Source organism: Lissotriton helveticus, chromosome 11 (genome assembly GCF_964261635.1).
Source record: "Lissotriton helveticus chromosome 11, aLisHel1.1, whole genome shotgun sequence".
Lineage (NCBI taxonomy): Eukaryota > Metazoa > Chordata > Amphibia > Caudata > Salamandridae > Lissotriton > Lissotriton helveticus.
Genome location: NC_136072.1, coordinates 271946391 through 271965925, shown reverse-complemented (window position 1 = coordinate 271965925; position 19535 = coordinate 271946391). Strand labels below are relative to the sequence as shown.

The 19535-nt window shown below is 38.3% G+C and overlaps 1 long non-coding RNA gene across 1 annotated transcript in view; it reads right to left on the bottom strand.

The window, feature by feature from the left end:
• The window catches only part of LOC144792958 (uncharacterized), a 251239-nt gene that overhangs the window by 172170 nt on the left and 59534 nt on the right, over positions 1-19535 (bottom strand). The window contains exon 2 of the long non-coding RNA XR_013602643.1: positions 18342-18389. This is a non-coding gene — a long non-coding RNA (uncharacterized LOC144792958). The remainder of the gene's footprint in view (positions 1-18341; positions 18390-19535) is intronic.

The window sequence follows — 19535 nt, the reverse complement described above, 5'->3', positions numbered from 1 at the left end:
TAGCATATACCACAAAGCCGGTGCCGCAAGTGATCGGTTTGGTGATGCGCCATTGCTTTTTGGATCTCCTCAGTATCACATCACTTACGTTGTTACTGTGACTGCAAGCTTTGCATTTGTAGCATTTGTAGAATCCTCCTTTCTGATCTAACTAGGTTTTTTTGGTGTTTATGTGCAGGTGACTACTTACTATGATGTCTTTCAGTGAGGAGTTTTTTCTGTACGTCACTGCAGGTGATTGGTCTAGCTTCACTTTCAGGACAGGGTCTTGCGTGAGGATATGCCATCTTTTCCTAAGAATGTTCCTTAGCTCGTTTGCCTGTGTGCTATAGGTGGTAATGAATCTGACTGGTGTCTCTGAGTTATCCTCTCTGTTAGTGCTTTTGGGGGGTGAATACAGGGCATCATGGTGGCTGATGGAATCAGCTTTTATTGCCCCCTTATGTAACATTTTGACCGGATAGCCTCTGTTCCTGAACCTCTTCATCATATCTTGTCTGTTTTTTTGATATGTGACATCTGTGTTGCAGTTCCCCTTAGCGCGTAAGAACTCACTATAGGGAACACTCCCCCTAAAATGTATATGTGTATGTATATATATATATATATATATTCACTGAAAAAACCATAGGTTATAGACCATATATAGTTAGGAATTAGCATTTACAAAACCTTGAAAATTCACTGAAAAAAACCATAGGTTATAGACCATATATAGTTAGGAATTAGCATTTATAAAACCTTATTTTACTCACACAAAACCATTGAAATTCGCATATATAGTTAGTTGCAATAACTATATATTTCGCGCACCCGCAATCCACTGCTGATGACGTCACATATTACATCATTCATGACATGGTCAGTGACATCACTGATGACATCACTGATGACATCTCAAATGACATCACTGATGACATCACTGATGACATCTCATTTGACATGACTGATCACATCACTGATGACATCATTCATGTGATAATACGATGAACTTCTTCAGACTCTAATATAACCTTATATACACTCAGTGTAAACAGACACTCACAGACTGTCACTCATCCATGGAGTTACTCACACACCTAGTCAGTCATGCAAAGAATCAATCACACCTCCATTTCCTCAACTATACAGTTATACACACCTTACTTATTCAAACAGATACTAACACATATTTACTCTCTTATACAATCCCTGATACAATTTCAGAATGATCCATACAGCCACTCACACATTCACTGGCTCTTATGCACAGTTATTTATATATGTCAACTCTCACATATACTGTGTTTTACATATGTTCTTACTTTGACATGTAGCACTGAGATATCCATTCACTCACCAATACACTCATGCACACAGTCAACCGCCCATACAGCTGTTTTCACATGCACTTTTGAACCCATACATCTAGTGAATCAACTGCTCACACATCTATGCACAGAGTCATACACCTCCCAAACACCCACACACACACTCAGTCTCTCATACAAATACTTGGGCAACCAATCAATAACCCATATAGTTACTCATATAGCTACTGATCAACAAATGCAGCAGTTTACAGAACAACAGACATAATGATGCACAAATTAAGACAGTTTAGTCACTAACCCATGCACTCAGTGAGACACATTTAATCACTCACTCATACAGTCAGTCATGCACCTACTAAATCCTTCATCCAGACACTTATACATCCACTCATTCTTCAATATGTAAGACATATTTAAACTTTACAGAAACATACAGTCACTGGATGTTGTTATCAGTGATGTCATCAGTGATGTCATTTGAGATGTCATCAGTGATGTCATCAGTGATGTCACTGACCATGTCATGAATGATGTAATATGTGACGTCATCAGCAGTGGATTGCGGGTGCGCGAAATATATAGTTAGTGCAACTAACTATATATGCGAATTTCAATGGTTTTGTGTGAGTAAAATAAGGTTTTATAAATGCTAATTCCTAACTATATATGGTCTATAACCTATGGTTTTTTCAGTGAATTTTCAAGGTTTTGTAAATGCTAATTCCTAACTATATATGGTCTATAACCTATGGTTTTTTCAGTAAATTTCAATGGTTTTTTAATAGCAAATATTAAAAGCTGTTAAATGTATTCTTCTTTTAAAGGAAAAATATATTTTATATGTATTTAATATAATTTTTTTATGTATATAATGGTTTTTTTTTTTTTTAGTTTCGCTACCGGTCCGCGCACCGGGTAGCTTCCCATTAGCTCAATTTTATGCCGCGACCCGATCCGCGCACCGGGAAACGTTCCGTTTGCACAACTGCCGCGTTCGAGAACAACATCGTGACGCGTCGCGTAAGTGCGACGTATCGCGTTGCCGCGTAATGCGTCTTATGACGCGCCGCGTTAGCGCACTCGGAAGTGCTCCGGTGCGTGAACGAGGCGCGAAGCGCAGCACACCGGAAGCGCTCCGGGCGCGGAGCGGGACGCGTAACGTAAGCGTGACAGGTCATGTGACCTGTAAATAACACTTTTCATTGGTTTAGAACTATTTTTTTTCCCCAAATGATGAAAACCCCTCCTTTTTTCCTCACTCTGACTTTCATCTTTGTGAGAGGAAGACCTGTTTCTGCTTTTTAAAATAATGACATCTGTAGTAGCTGCAGCTGGTGGACCCCCACCACCACCACAACCACCTAGGAAAGAAGGACCACCTGCACAGTTCCTTCCAAACCCAGAGGAAGAGGAAGAAGAAGAGGAAGAGGACACAGAGCCGAGGCAGTTCTTGCGTGAAGAGCCCCGGAAATCCCACCACATAGCCAATTTTATATGGCAATTTTTTTCTTACCCTCGAGACCAAAAAAAAGGTCAATGCCCGATATGTGACATGCCTCATTTGCAAAGATGTTTTGTCTAGAGGTACAAACAAAAAGTATAGTTTTAGAAACTATACTATGCACCGCCACATGCAGAGGTTGCATCCAATCAATTACAGCGCTGCTGAGCTGCGTCACCTCCAGGATAACCCACGAACTCCTGTGGCCAGTACATCATCACAGCAAACTCTATCGGGACCAGAGGCGAGGGAGACGGTCCCAAATATTCAACAGAATTTTGTGCACATGAAGCTAGTGTGCATTTATTGTGGTGAACTAATTTCATATGGGAATATGAGTATCATTTTAATTAATAGAGCATTTGAAAACCACAAGTGCTCAAAACGCCCCAAGAAGTAAAACAATTTTTTTTGCTCCTGTTGAGCCCTTTCTAATGCCTGTTTTTCGTTGTTCCCCCCCCCAAAAAACATAAAATTGTTCAAAAAATTCAACAACAAAAAAATGTTCAGAAAAATAAAATAAATTTTAAAAAAAACAAAAGAAACATTTAAAAAAGTTCTTTTCAGAACTACTTCCCATTTTTAAAAAATTACTAACATTTTTAGCACTCTTGACTTCATTTTTCTCATGGGTGCGCTTCCCGGTGCGCGCACCGGAGAGCGCCCCGTTAGCGCAATAAATTTTTTTTTTTTTAAAAACAAGAGAAGGAGAGCATAAGAGAAAGAGAAAGAGAGAGTAATGTTAAGAGACAGACAGCAAGAGAGAGCAACACAGAGGTACTGTGTAATACATAGTAAAACAGTGTAAAAGATATAAGAAAGTGTAAGAGAGAAAATGAAAAAAATATAAGGCTGTGAAACAAAGAAAGAGAATAAGAATACTAAAGCAGAGGCACATGAAGAATGTGAGTGGCTGTAAAGAGTAAAAGGAAAGAGAAAAAATGATGTACAAATAAAAGGTAATAACGGAACCAGATTTAATTAACACTGGTGAGGGAGAGAGAGAAAAAAGTAGTGTGCATAACTAAAGAGGGATGAAATAAGATGGATAAAATCGACTAAAGTTAAAACATGTGGATTGACAGAGAGAAAAAACTGAAAGAAGAAAAGAAGAAGTAACAGAAATGGAATAATTGAAGCATAATGAACAAGTAGTGAAAGAGTGAAGAAACAGAGACAATTACAGTAAGAGAGACGGACTGAGTGAACGGGAGTGAGGAACTGTGAGAACAGAGGGACTGAGAAAAGGAGTGGAAGGAGTGCAGTAAGTAAATCACCCACACAACACAACAGCTACCCTACCTCAAAGCACTCTAAAATATTATTTTACTGTTTCTCTTGGTTTTCCCCTTGTTACGCTCCCCGGTGCGCTACCCCTAGTATATGTAAAGAGGGGTGAAAGAGGGAGAAATATTGAATTAGGATAACACATGATGAGTGACAAAGAGAGAGGACAAAGAGAGTAAAGGAAACAGTACCTGAATGGGCTTGAGTAAAACAGCAAAAAAAGATAAGTAATGCAGTGTGTGTGACTTACAGGGAGTCAGTGGGTGTAGGTCGGAGTGTGGGTGTGTAAGGTGTGTCTGTGGGTGTGGTTGTGTGGAGTGTTTTGGTGTGGGTAGAGATGAGGGTGTGTGAAATATGTGTGAGAAGTGTATGAGTGTGGGGTGTATATGTGTTCGATGTATGTGTGTGTATGGAATGTGTGTGTGTTTTTGAGGAGTGTGTGTGGGAGGTTTTTTGTGTGTGTATGAGGTGTGTGTGTGGTGTGTGTGTGGGGTGTATGTTGCAGGTGTGTGTATGTGTTGGGAGGGGGATGAGGTATATGTGTAGGAGTAAGGTAAATAATTAAGAAAAAGAGAATGAGTGAAGAAGCAAAGGAAGGGAACAGAGGGTAAGTGAAGTAAAGAATAGGGATCAAAAGAAGTTGAATATGAGAGGGTAAATAGGGAAAGGGAAGTAAACATGGAGAATAAGAATAAGTGAGAGAAGCAGAGTAAAAACACAGGAGTGAGGTAGATTGAGAAAATGTTAGTGACCTTAAAGCAAAGGGTGATAATAAACTACATTTTTTTAGTCATACTTACCATATAATAAATGTAACTTTAATTGATTTTACTACAGTTGGTATCTGTGAAAGAGAGAAGAAAAAATAAGTTATAATTAGTAAAATATGTATTTTAAATTAAAAGATACAAATGAAGAGCTAAAAACATAACACTCTAATTAGAAATAAAGTTAGAGTGAAGAACACAGAAAGGGAAATAAACTAAAGAAGAAGGACAAAAAGAGGGAAAAAGAAATAGAAGGAGAGCAAATTACAAAGAGTAAGGCATATAGATTCACTAAGAAAAAAAGAGAGAAGAACAGAGAAATGAACTGAAGGTAAAAAAGATACTAAAACAATGTGAGTTAGCAAAACTAAATCAGGAAACAGAAGTAAGTAAAAAGATAATGACTGGGACAGAAAACAGTCTAATTAAGGATGCATTTAGAAGAATGAGGAATAGAAGATAACTGAGAGTAAGTGAAGAACAGTCATAGAATGAAGGGAGACAGAATAATATACAACAATTGAAGGAAATGGACTGAGGAAGTTATAAGGTAGACACACTAAGAGAAAAACTGAGTGAGGTGGAGTACAATGAGTGAGAAAAGAAAAAAAGTAAGTGAGCAAAAAAAAGGAAAGAGAGGAAAAGACGACTAAAACAGTGGTACTGAGAGAAAATAATTTAGTGATGGAAGTAAGGAGAAGGACATTGAAAGAAAGGAAATGATGGATAGTAACGGTACCAGAGTAAAAGAAATGGGATGAAGAACGATGAGAGAGGAGCAGTGAAGTTGTTGTAAAAGAAGTAATAGAAGGTAGATAAACACAAGTGAAAATAACACAAGTAGAGTGAGGCACTGAGCACAGAGAAGTAGTGAACGAAAAATAGAGAGAAGAGGTCAAAAGTAAGGAGCAAACAAAGATAAGCGAGGGAGAGTGGATGTCAGAGAATGGGAATACAATTTAATTTACACAATCCAAAGTATAGAATAACTTCTACAACATGTTACATAGTTTATTTTTGCTGTTCTCAGAATATATTGAATTTCACTTAAAGCAGTGAGTTCAAATTACTCATCATATGACAGCGGGAAAAAAAAAACACAGTCTAAAAGATTGTGTTTTAAAAAAAACCTTATATACTGACAAATGACAAATGTACGCTAATCTTTGATTGACTTACTTTTCCTTCAGGCCAAATAGTATATCATGGAGGTCCTTTTCTCGTTGCATAGTACTTTGCTGTTCACTTAGAAATCCATTTCATCGACTTTCTACAAGAAAAGCTCCAAGAACATCTGAAATATTTTCAAAATTTTAATATACTCCTTTTGTTCAGTCATGACTCTTTACTCATTCTTGCACCTTTCCATTTGGCCAAATAGTGTCAGATGTATGAGTATATATGAGTACTCCTCTCGTCTTCATAGGCCAATTACCTTTACCTAAATTTTGGCTGTAAAAACACTAGGTATGAATTTATAAAGCCAAAAGGCAAACGTTGTTTGAAAGTCAAATGAGTGTCGTTAAATTGGGTCCAACCATTAGAAGTTTTTAAATAGCATGTGTAATGCCCTGATGTTGTAGAAGGACCGTCATGAAAAATAATAGCTACAGTTGCAAAGGTTCTTCCTGATATCGATAACTGAGAAGCCACAACATTTTTAACAGAAGTTGTCAATTTAGTTCCATCAGGTCTACATCGTTGGAACATTAAAATAACATAGTGACCATAATTTTGTAGAAATAATGTGGACAGCATTGCAGACTTACATTGGGTACACACCATATTGTGATCCGCTGCTTTAACTAGATTATTGAAAGACACTGATTTGCAGTCTGGTAAAGTTAAATATATAAATCTTTCAGAGTCTATTCTAGTAGTACTTGATGAAGCACAGTTATCACAGTCATGTTGCCATTGATAAGAAAGGCCAAATAGATTTTTTATATCTACTCCATCTTGTAATACATCAAACATATATATTAAAAATTCCTGACAATCCTGCTGAATATTCTGTGAAAATTGATTTTGACCTGAACATATATCTAGAAGATTTCTAATTTCTGAAACACTTTCTATTTTTGCTCTATCACTACTACATTTGTCTAACACAGAATTCAATAAACAGCACAATGTTTGTTCCCGATTTTCAACAATCTGTCTTTGTAAATTTTGAAGAAAAAAAACAACATTAACTACTACATTAGCATAGCAGTTGACACCAGAACTGTTTTCAAACTGAAATCCAACAACATCTTCAACAGAATCCTTTTTGTTTCTCTTTACAATTACACTTTTATCTACTTCATGCCTTTTTGCTGATACCTCACTGCAATTACTCTCATTTCTTCTTTTTCGGCCTACCACACATTTTTCAATCAGAGGATATTGAGGCAAATGTGGAGCATACTCTCTTCTTAACCTATTGTATTCTTTTACACAATCTAGATCTGCACAAATCTTTGTTTCATCACACTCAATCAAGTACAATCCTGATAAAGTTCTGACTCGTGATAATGCCACATATGCCATACCCTCTTTAAACACAGAACTACCAATGTTCACCAAAGCGCTATCTACACTTAAACCTTGAGACTTATGAATTGTCACCGCATATGCCAAACAAATAGGAAACTGTTTTCGGCGAACATATAAGTCTTTCACGAGCAAAAATCTAGCTGAACAACGACAAATTTGTTCTATTTCATCAATGTCATCAAATTTAATTTTTAAAATTTCAATTCCATTTCTATTTTTGTAATTCACAAAACCAACAACATAACCCATTGCTCCATTTACCAGACCTCTTTCAACATTTAAATTCCTTCTTAAAATGACACGACAATTCAAACACACATTCAGAGTCTTTTCAAAACCAGCAGTTTTAGATATAGTCTTCTCTAATGAATCCAATTTTGATTTCAAATTTTCAGACAAAATAATTGTTGCTCCCATATGCTCTATTTTATCAATAGCTTCCAGTTTCACTATCTCTTCATTTTCTAACTGTAACATTTTGTTGTTGAACATGGAACATTCTTTCAGAGTTGGCAACAAACATATGCCAGATTTCTTCTCGTTAACTTTCTTAAAAATGTTCTCTGGAAGAATGTTTTCATTTGGGTACAAATTTGAAATTAATCTTTCATGTAAAGCTTCTTTCCCTTGCTGACTTACTTTTCCGATCCTTACATCTTGTAGAATATTTTTATAATCTTCATCCTTTGCCTGCCGCATATTTTGAAGCAGTTCTGCATATTTAACGTTTAACCATATATTAACGTTTCCAATGCTCCCTAAGCACTTCCTGGTATCTTCATGAGTGAGTATTTTGAACACAGGTTGACTTTCACTGGAGTCAACTGCAGAAGATCTCCAAAAACAATAATATGTTTTCCTCCAAATAAGACATCATAGTCTGTTCTAAGAATTTCTTGCATTCTCAAATGCACAAAAGCAAGCATTATATTTGACACCATGCTTACTTCATCAATGATAAGAAGTTTCATTTTCTTCAGGACTCTCGAAACTTCGGAACACGCATCTCCAGATAGCTTGTGATACTCCAATTTGTTATCATGCTCCACTGGCAGCATCAGTAAACGATGTAAAGTAATCCCTTTAATGTTATGTGCTGCCAGCCCAGTTGGAGCGGTAACAACACAAGACAGCGGTGATTCAGTCCTTTTCTGCAGATAAGTTGCAATGGCTTTAATCAGAAAACTTTTTCCAGTTCCCGCTTCTCCACTCACGTACAGTTGGACAGGCTTAAATGATGTACATGAGCACTCTTTTTTCTCATGACTGAATCCATGTTCAATCTGTTCTGTGACTTCGTCATATATCTGTTTCTGCTCAAGGTTTAGTTGTTTCACCAAATCTTCTAAGTTAACTTCATCATCTTGAGCTTGTTCCATAGCTCTTTCCACCTCATCCATGGCAGTAGCAGCTTCATTTTGGATAATTGGTCCTCCTAGTGGATCCTGACTCAATGAAGCAGAACTCTGACTACCTTGAGAACTGTCTCTCGCAATCTCTGCAGCAATTGTGGCTTCTTGCTCTATTTCTTCATTCAACATTTGCAGATAATTTGGAAAAACAGGACATTCTATGGTATCCTTCGTTGCATTAAAGGAGTCTTCATAACAGAGAAAATCTCCAAGAAGTTCCTCTTCTTCACGCCATGGTTTAAACAGTTGCAAAATTCTCTTTTATCTGGATTATCACAACACAATTTGCGATGATTAATCAAATGACCTTTTTTCTGTTTCACTAGACATCCTTCACATCCAATGACTCCATATATTCCATTATTGATATCTTCTCTGATGTTCCTCTTATAAATATATCTTTGCAGAACTTCATAGAGACAAGCGTTCTCAAGGTGATGACTTCTATTTGGATAGTATGTATCCAACATGTTTGTCTTCAAAATATCTGTACTTTCTGGTTCTTTCTCCGCCAAATACTCTATCTCTTGTACAGATTTCAAAACTCGATTTCGTGTTGCAGCAAGACCTAGACTCACCCAAATGATGGTTCTAGATTTGGCATAGAGACTTGCTGACGACAATCGATCAGAACATTCATATGCTCCAATTTCTCGATGCGACAACATCTTCAGACTGTAACTGTACAATTTCTTGCTTAGACTCTTTTCATGTGAAATGTCCTCCCACATTTCCTTCAGTTCTGTCTTTTCTTTTTTTGTGATGTAAGACGTCACATATCGAGCTACAGCAATAGAGTTGTCAGCAACGAATTGAATATCCATGTTAGCATTCCACATGGAAAAAATCACTGGATTGTAGTCGTTGATGTACTTGGACTCTTCGTCTCTTTTTAAATTGTATGTATTTTTGGGTGATTTCCTCGTCACAGTATGTCGCAGAGAAGACATTAAATTATTTACTCTTCCTTTAGAAATCACTGGTCGTGGAAAAGCTAAACAACATTTTGTGTAGAACTTGTCCTTGTTTCTGAATTTTCGACGACAGTACTTTCCACAACGATGGGAGTGAAAGCGTAAAACTTGTTGCCTTAAACTGTTTTCTTCCGTAGTTTTCGGAACAGGACATGTTGAATACTCTTCAATGAAACTCATGACTGTCTCATCTGAATCTGTTCCAAATTTGGGTGCATCTTTAATCCATAACAACATATGTATGTGAGGAGCACCTCTCGCTTGATACTCCTTTCTCCAAAAGAAATCCAAAACCTCTCCAAGGGGAGGATTTTTTTTGTTGGTAATAAAAGACATCATAGCTTCAAATCTATGATTGAAATATCTGCATACATTCACTGGATCCAAAGAACACAGTTCTCCAGGTGTTTTGAATTCTATATTTTGTATATTAGCATTGGCCTCTCGTAGAAATTGATGTAAGTCCTCCCATGCATACTCGGCACAGCTAAGAGTGAGGAACCATGTAGGAGTTCCTAAGTTTCTTAGCATACATTTCAATTCCCCATGGCGACGGTACCAATACTCATTTGTACCATGCTGACATGCCATGAGATTGATTAGATGAGATTCTAAAATATTATCTTGCAGATTCACTTTCTCCATAAAGTCCCTCGCCTAAACATTTTGTAGATGTGCTCCACTTTTCAGAATATGGTTTACTGCATAAGAAAGCCCAGACAAGTCACTTTCATACAGTAGATGAAACAAATAGGGAATGCATTGACGAAACCTTGCATCTTCAGCATATAATCTTACAGTTCGATATTCAGATGCAGGAATTTGAAGTGGTCGATCATCATATCGTCCACCTCGACCTGTTGGAAATAGCTGTGGAAAACAACGAGCTTCCAAACTTTCTTCCCATACACTAATGGGACTTCCTTTTGCTGTTTTCATTTGAAACAATTCAATTGCATTCCCCATTACTTCTTTGGAATGCAAAGGATGAACAGTATAATGTTCATATATTTCTTCACTTCTAGACACATCAACTTTTTCAATTTGGCCGCCTGAACAATCACTGTCTTCATCTGCAGCTGTTTCCTCTGCTGCAACACATACATCTTTGTAGTACTCATTGTTTTTTACTAAATACAACGTTGCCTTTTTGACTTTCCTAACATCCACTAAATCTTGCCAGATTTTTTTACTCTTTGTTGGAACCCCATTAACTAGAATAACTAAAGGTTCCTCTTCTACTTTTTCTATACCAATTGTATCAATATTTTTTTTCAAATCTAGGGGCAAATAAACAACTCTTCCCTTTAATCCTCTCAGCAAATCTGTAGGAGGCAATTTCCCTATCTTAGGCTCCATGCGAACAATTGCCTGAAAAGGATGGACACATTGAATCAAAATAGACTCATATGTATTTAAATCCATCAATTCACGGGGAATGTCTATCAACTCCAGATTATTATGAACAGCTCTAGCAGGCATTCTGTTTTGATTTAATTTGTCATAACAATATTTACAAATACGCTGATCAGAACTCAAATCAAAAGAATTCTCCACCCACAAATAAGTTGCTAAATCTTTCCACTCATAATTATCCATCTTTTCACTTTTTGCATATAAATCAACTAACCTAGTCTGAATCTTATAATGACTTCGTCGACAACACACACAAGTAAAATTCGGCCTTTCACTTGATTTCACCTTAAACCTGGTAATTTCCTGCTCAAACTTTTCTGTATTCAAAATCTGTACATTGTCTTCCACATTACCTTGAATTGCTGTCTCAATTTCTACACTGTCCTCTTGTTAACGAAAATAACAAATCTCAATTTCTTCACAAATCTTCTTCACATCTAATTCTGTTCCATGCAAAAGAGCACTGTTTAATTTTTTAAGCTTACGTGCTGGACTTTTTGCATAATACAACATTCTCACTAATTTCCTCATTTTGGTATGATGCACTGCTAACATCCTAAAATGATGAAAAACACTCTGACAGACTTTTCTAGAAAGACAAGCCAGTGAATGGCCTTGCAAACCTGTGATTCCTCTCACTCTGCAAGGATCTAAGTCTTGCAACAACTTCACTTTCTGCTTTATACTTTTTTTACTATATGTACGTAAGAAATTACAAAACAAATCAATTGATTCCTGTCGCACACTACAAATACTACTACACTTCCAAGTGTACACTGGACCCTTACTACGTCTCCCTAAAACTCCATCAGATAACACCTCTTCTGGTTCTCTAGGCACAAGTTTCTCTTTTTCAATCGGACAACCGTCTTTCACTTCATACGCTCGACCACTGGTGTCAACTGCATGCACTAAATCATTCTCCTGGAAGTAACTCTCCTCATTAAAAAATGGCTCACAACTTGAACTGTGCATCCATTCTCCAGGAAAAAACTTTACAAAAATTAGTCCGATTAATTACTCTTATCCATCTACTGTTTGGTTTGAAAACATCAATTGTCTTGTTAAGTGTCCTAATTCTATTGATTATTAAAATAAATAATTTTTTCTTAACTTCAAAAGCCTGATCAACAATCTTCTCTACACTTTTCTTTTTCTTATAAAAAGCAGCTCTCTGTTTACCTTTCCTAATGTTTTTTAACAAATTTAAAACCACTCTATTGCGAAACATTCGTCTACGAATGTCTCTAAACTGATTCTGCCTTCTATTCCTATACATATTATTCTCTCCTGCTCCAGTTTTAGGATTCTTTGAAGTTCTCTCCTTCCTTTTCAATTTTACTCTCTCATTTTCTTTTTCTACATGGTGTCCATCATTTTTTTTGGATGTACATATGTTACGTAAAAAAGACTTAGTTGTCTTACCAGGAGCTTTGTTCCTGTTTTTTGAAGTATCTGTTGTGGAAGAATGCAGTAATTCCGTTGCTAATTTTGATTTTTCCCGGTTACTTTGTTTCTTTGTTCTTTCCTATGTGGGCATCTTTGCTTTTTCTTCAAATAACGATTTCAATCTGTGTTAAAGAAAAACAGTAGCACATTATAGACCACTATTACCAAACAACAAAGCAATGACAAAAAGCAAACGATCTATACAGGGTTACAGATCAGGTGAGGATTCTCCAGTGGTGCACAAAAGGTGAGGCCTGTATTGAAAAGTATAGTCCTCGTCTCAACACCTATGCTCCCCAGGAAAGCCCAAACAAGTACCTTTTTTGCCCCATATTTAAATATTGACGCATGTAGGTAGATGCGTCACTTTTTAAACCTCTGCGCCACATTATACTCAAAAATGTAAAAACCATTTATTTTCCCCAAAATCGTTTTTGACATTACATTTAGAAAACACAGCACAGATCCTATTTACAATCATCTGCCTCACAGCAGGGATAAGACTGAGGCAAAATCTTGCACCTGCCTCACAACAGGAATAAGAGTGAGGCAAACGCTTTCTCATGGAGCTTCACAATTTTACAAAATACAATTCCTCTATGCAAACAAACTCAATATGCTTCCTACACTGTTTTAAAACACAGCTAACATCATTGTAAAGAGTCAAATTGACACCTATGTCTAAGAATGCAGACAGGGATATGCTTCATGAAGCCTAGTCCACTGCACACTTAGATACAATCCTCACCACCTAGGCTCCCCAGGAAAGCCCAAACATGTACCTTTTTTTCCCATATTTAAAAAGTGACGCATGTATGCGTCATTTTTTAAACCTTTGCGCCACATTATACTCAAAAATGTAAAATCCATTTATTTTCCCCAAAATCGTTTTTGACATCACATTTAGGAAACACAGCACAGATCACATTTACAACCATCTGCCTCACAGCAGAGATAAGACTGAGGCAAAATCTTGCACATGAAGCTTCACAATTTTACAAAATACAATTCCTCTATGCAAACAAACTCAATATGCTTCCTACACTGAGTTAACACAGGTAACATCATTGTAAAGAGTCAAATGTATTTCTATTAAACATGCACACATTCTTTATTCCTTTAAAAAAATGTAAAAACTATTTATTTTCCCCAAAATCGTTTTTTACATCACATTTACAAAACACAGCACAGGTCCTATGTAGAAGCATTCCATGTCACAACTAAAAATTCACAATTTTACAAAATACAATTAACGCTTTCACATGAAGCTTCACAATTTTACAAAATACAATTCCTCTATGCAAACAAACTCAATATGCTTCCTACACTGAGTTAACACAGGTAACATCATTGTAAAGAGTCAAATATATTTCTTTAAACATGCACACATTCTTTATTCCTTTTAAAAAATGTAAAATCCATTTATTTTCCCCAAAATCGTTTTTGACATCACATTTAGGAAACACAGCACAGATCATATTTACAACCATCTGCCTCACAGCAGGGATAAGACTGAGGCAAAATCTTGCACATGAAGCTTCACAATTTTACAAAATACAATTCCTCTATGCAAACAAACTCAATATGCTTCCTACACTGAGTTAACACAGGTAACATCATTGTAAAGAGTCAAATGTATTTCTTTAAACATGCACACATTCTTTATTCCTTTTAAAAAATGTAAAATCCATTCATTTTTCACAAAATCGTTTTTGACTTCACATTTAAAAAACACAGCACAGGTCCCAAATAAAAGCATTCCATATCACTACTAAAACTTCACAATTTTACAAAATACAATTCCTCTATGCAGTAAAAACTTTTTACCAAGCATTATCAAAAAGCATGACACAAAGCAACATTAAAAAAACACAATTTGCTTCCAAATCTTCTCCATAGAGTATACAAGTCTCTATGTATATTAAATGAATCATAACTCTCCTTTACAAATGCTTTAGGAGATTCAGAACAGTGTCAGATACACACACCAATATTTCTTTAGCAGAGCAAAAGGTATGTTCTCCAGGCACTGCAAACCATAAAGGCACAGAAATCCTCTAATTGTACACACATATTCCTCATGGTAACCAATCAAAACTCTTCCCTCTGTATTTTCAAACCAACACCCTTCCCCCCTCAGCCTTTTCTACCTGTTACCATAGCAACTCCCTCCTCACTGAGCTGCCAGGGTTAAAAGTTTATTCTACAATGTTGCAAATCACCTCTGCAAGGATGTTTGACCTGCAAATACACCAGCTTATCTGGTGCCATGTTTCTTTAAATGACTTTTTTTTAACCATTCAAATTACTTCTTACACAGAACACAACCATGCACCCTAACTTTCAGTTTTCACCTATCTCATTCTACCAATCATTGCTTGTGATTCAAGAGCACTGAAACTCCACAGTTTTTTTTTTGCAACCTCCTATTGTTCCAACTGCCATTTCTTTTCCACACTTCATCTGACTGCATCAGAATCTCCTCTCACCATGTATTCTGTCTGGATTATTGGACATAGCTATATCCACTGGGCTCAAAGGTATGCTAGTACCAGAAATTTTCACAACCTTGATTTATCAAACGTGAACATCAAATGGATTGGCCAGAGAGGATTAAAATGTCACCAATTGATTCCATTGGTGAAAACCTTTTTGCATTTGCCACACCCTGACCTGTTAATTGTGCACTGTGGAGGAAATGACTTGGGCACTTTGACTGGTGTAGGTCTGGAAATGCTTAAAGGACACCTTTGATCAATTGATGGCACTTTTTCCACAAACTGCCTTGGTATATTCCAATATATGCCAAAGGCAGAAATGGAAGTGGTCCAACCAATTTTGTCCACAATTTGAAAAAGCACGGAAACATGTGAATACATCTGTTTCTGCTTACATGAGAGACTATGGAATGGGTTCAATATACAACAACACCTTGCGTTACAACATGCAAGATATTTACAGAGAAGATGGTGTGCACTTCTCAGATGAAGGGAATAGAATATTCCTCCTGAATGTAAGACTGTGCATTGGTACCTACTTGTAGGTACCTAAATCAGCCACAGAACCCAAAAGCCCTTTTCAGGGCTACCCTATCTCTGATCACTCCAAATGATTATCTTTTTCTAACTTTTTTCACTATTTTTCACTATAGTACGCTCCCCGGTACGCTTCCCGGTGCGCGTACCGGGCGCTCCCCCCGCGAAAATCGAAAAAAATTTACATTTTTTTTTTTACCCGAGGAACCCTTTTATGGCCCCCACATCAAACCTAGGGGGTCAGGGGGGGGTCTACCCTGCCCCCTTTTCATTATTTTCCCTTTTGTTTTTACCATCTCTTGTGTCTCGATCCTACCGAGACACAAGATGGCGGCCGCTGCGGACTGTTTTGAATGTTTACAGACACCCGAAAGCCAATCAGCTTCCCGTGCGCAGGTCGCGTGGCGCGCCCGGAGCGCTCCCCGGTACGCGCACCAGGGCGCGCTTACAGATATATAAAATTTTTTGAACCTAAATTACTCTAAATCCTCTGGAGCACATATCTTGAGACATAGCAAAGGCACATCGGGCTACCAGTCCCTACAATTTTGCCAAGTTTGGTGACCGCCAGTAGGTAATATATATATATATATATATATATATATATATATATATATATATTCTACTGGCCGTCGCCAGTAGATAGTTATAGTTAGGACCTAGTTTCCATAGGAAACTCGTTTTTTGTTTTCCCAATAACTTTGGCGCTGGTTGACGAATCTTCGTGAAATTTTCAAAACGTATGGTCCGAGAAAAAAGGGGTTCCCAAAACGTGTTTTCTCCATGTTATATCCCATAGGAATCTTTAGACACGACTACAGCCCGAACTGCTAAACGGAATTACACCAAGTTTGGCAAAAAGGTAGCTCTTCGTTCAGAAAGAGACCTTTTTTAAATGGTGTCAATCCGTTGAATAGTTCCTGAGAAATTAAAAAAATAGAGGTGAAAAAATCAATTTCCCATAAGAAAGTTTAGACATAGTTACAGCAGAAACTGCTGAACGGAATTACACCAAATTTGGCACAAAGGTAGCCCTTGGCTCAGTAAGAGACTTTTTTTTTAAATGGTGTAAATCCGTTTAGTAGTTGCTGAGAAAATAAAAAAATTAAAGTTTCGATATCTTGAGGCGCGGTGGATCCGCGGACCCTCGCGACCACGAGCTGCATTCTAATTGGCTGTCAACACTCCAAACTAGGAAGTGTTGGCAGCCGTCTTGTGCCTCGGTAGAACCGAGGCACAAGAAAACAGTAAACAAACGCGCAAAACGAGAAAAGAGGGCAGGGTAGCCCCACACCCCATTGAATCCTGAGGGGGTAGGGCCTGGGGTGACATGTGTGCAAACTCGCCTTGTGGTGTGTTTAAAGTTAGGGAATTTATTCCCTTTCAATTCTGAGGGCCCCTGGGGGCCAACAAGCCACCAGGTGCTTCCAGTAAGGACCACTGCGCTGCGTGGCAGACAGGTGGTCCAGGCCATGCAACTTTTTACACCTCTCTGCAACGCAGCTCTGTGGCGCTTACTGGAGGTACCTGGTGGGTTACTTGCACCCCAGGGACACTCATGATTCAAGGGGACTTAATCCCCCAACCTAAAACACGCCACTGGGCGCCTTTGCACAATTGATATGACAGGATAGAGGTAGTGAGAGAAAGAGTGAGTGAAGTGGAGTAAGGTGAGTAAGGTAAGGGGAATGAGTGAGTGAGCGAAGGAAGGGAATAGAGGGGAAGAGGACTGAAGCATAGGTACTGAGAGAAGGTGAGTGGGGGATGAAAGTAAAGGAAAAAAGGAGAGAAAGATATGGAATGAGGGGTAGTGAGGGAAGCAGACTAAGAGAACGGGAGTGAAAGAACGGCAGAGAGCATGAGTAAAGAGGGATGAAAGAGGGTGGATAAAAGTGAGTGAGGGTAAGACAAAGGGAGTGAGGAAGTGAGGGGATAGAGGTACTGAAGGAAAGAGTGACAGAAAGGGACTGAGTAAGGGAGCAAAGAAAGATAAGTGAGGGAGTGTGGCTGACTTATAGGGAGTGAGTGTGACAGAAGAGGAGTGAGAGACTAAGAGAGCGGAGAGAATGGGGGTAAGAGAGAGAGAGTGAGGGAAGGGGAGTGAGGAAGTAAGAGGACAGAGTGACTGAGAGAAGGAGTTAGTGAAGTGGAGTAAGGAGAGTAACAGAAGGGAAAAGAGTGAAGGAGCGAAGGAAGGGAAGAGAGAGGAAGGGAAGTAAAACGTGAGATCTGAAAGAAAGTGAGTGTGGGAGTGTGGCTGAGTTATAGGGAGTGAGCATGACAGAAGAGGAGTGAGAGACTAAGAGGACGGAGAGAATGAGGTTAACAGAGAGAGAATGAGGGAAGGGGAGTGTAGAAGTAAGAGGACAGAGGGAGTAAGAGAAGGAGTTAGTGAAGTGGAGTAAGGAGAGTAAGGGAAGGGAAAAGAGTGAAGGAGCGAAGGAAGGGAAGAGAGAGGAAGGAAAGTAAAGGAGAAGGTCTGAAAGAAGGTGAGTGTGGGAGGGGAGTGGGGAAAAGGGGAGTAAACATGGGGATTGAGAATAAGTGAGGGAAGCGCAGTAAGGGAACAGGGGTGTGGGTGGGTGAGAGAAGAGTAGTGCGGTTAAGGAAAAGAGTGTTGAGAAAGTAAAGTTTGTATGTCAAACTTACCTTATAAGTAATGTAAACTTAATTACATATTTTCAGTAAATTTTATATCTGTGAAAGAGAAAAAAAAAGTAAGTTATAATATTTATAATATATATTTCACAATACAAGAGACAAAGCAGGATATTAAAAGTCATAAAAGGGTAGTAAGAGATAAAGTAGGAGTGAAGGACTCAGAAAGGAAAACAAAGGAATGGTGAAGGTCAGAGAGAGTGAAAAAGAAATAGAGCGAGAGCAAATTACTAAGAGGATAATGAGGCAGATAGATTCAGTGACAGAGAGGAAGAGAGGGAGAGAGAAATGAACTGAAGGTGAGTAAGATACTAAAGGAATGTGAGTTAGGAAAACTAAAGGAGGAAAGGGGAGTAAGGAAAGGGGAGTGAGTGACAGGGAAGGGGGAGTGAGGGAGGGTGGATTCACGACAATGAGGGATGGAAGGTGAGTGAGGGTGAGTGTAGGGGCGTAAGAGAGTGAGGGGACAATGGGAGTGAGGGTAACAGAGGGAGTGAGGGAAGAAGAGTGAGGAAGTAAGAGGACAGAGGGAGTAAGAGAAGGAGTGAGTAAAGTGGAGTAAGGTGAGTGAGGGAAGGGGAATGACTGAGGGAGCAAAGGAAGGAAAGAAGGGGAAGGGGAGTGAAGCAGAGGGACTGGAAAAAGGTGAGTGCTTGAGGAGAGAAAGGGGAAGGGGAGTTAAGGATGGGAAATGAGGCTAAGTGAGGGAACCGGAGTAAGGGAACAGGGGTGAGGGAGGGTGAGAGAAGGGCAGTGAGGTTGAGGAAAGAGGGATGATAGAGGGTGGATAAAGGCGAGTGAGCGTAAGACAAGGGGAGTGAGGGAGTGAGGACATAGAGGTAGTGAAGGAAGGAGTGAGAGAAGGAGACTAAGTGAGGGAGCATAGAAAGGTAAATGAGGGAGTGTTGATGAGTTAAAGGGAGTGCTTCTTAATCTTCCCCATAGTGCATACAGCAGTCTATCTTTATTAAAAGAATCATTACTCACCTTTAAAAATGTTTTTGAAGATTTAGAACAGTGTCAGTCACACACACCAGATTTTCTTAAGCAGAATCTCTGAAATGCACCTGAAGCACTGCAACCAGAAATGGCCCTGATTCCCTGTAATTCTTCAGACATATCCCTGAACTTAACCAATTAAAATTCTTCCCACACTATTTCAAAACCAAACTAACATTTTAATTG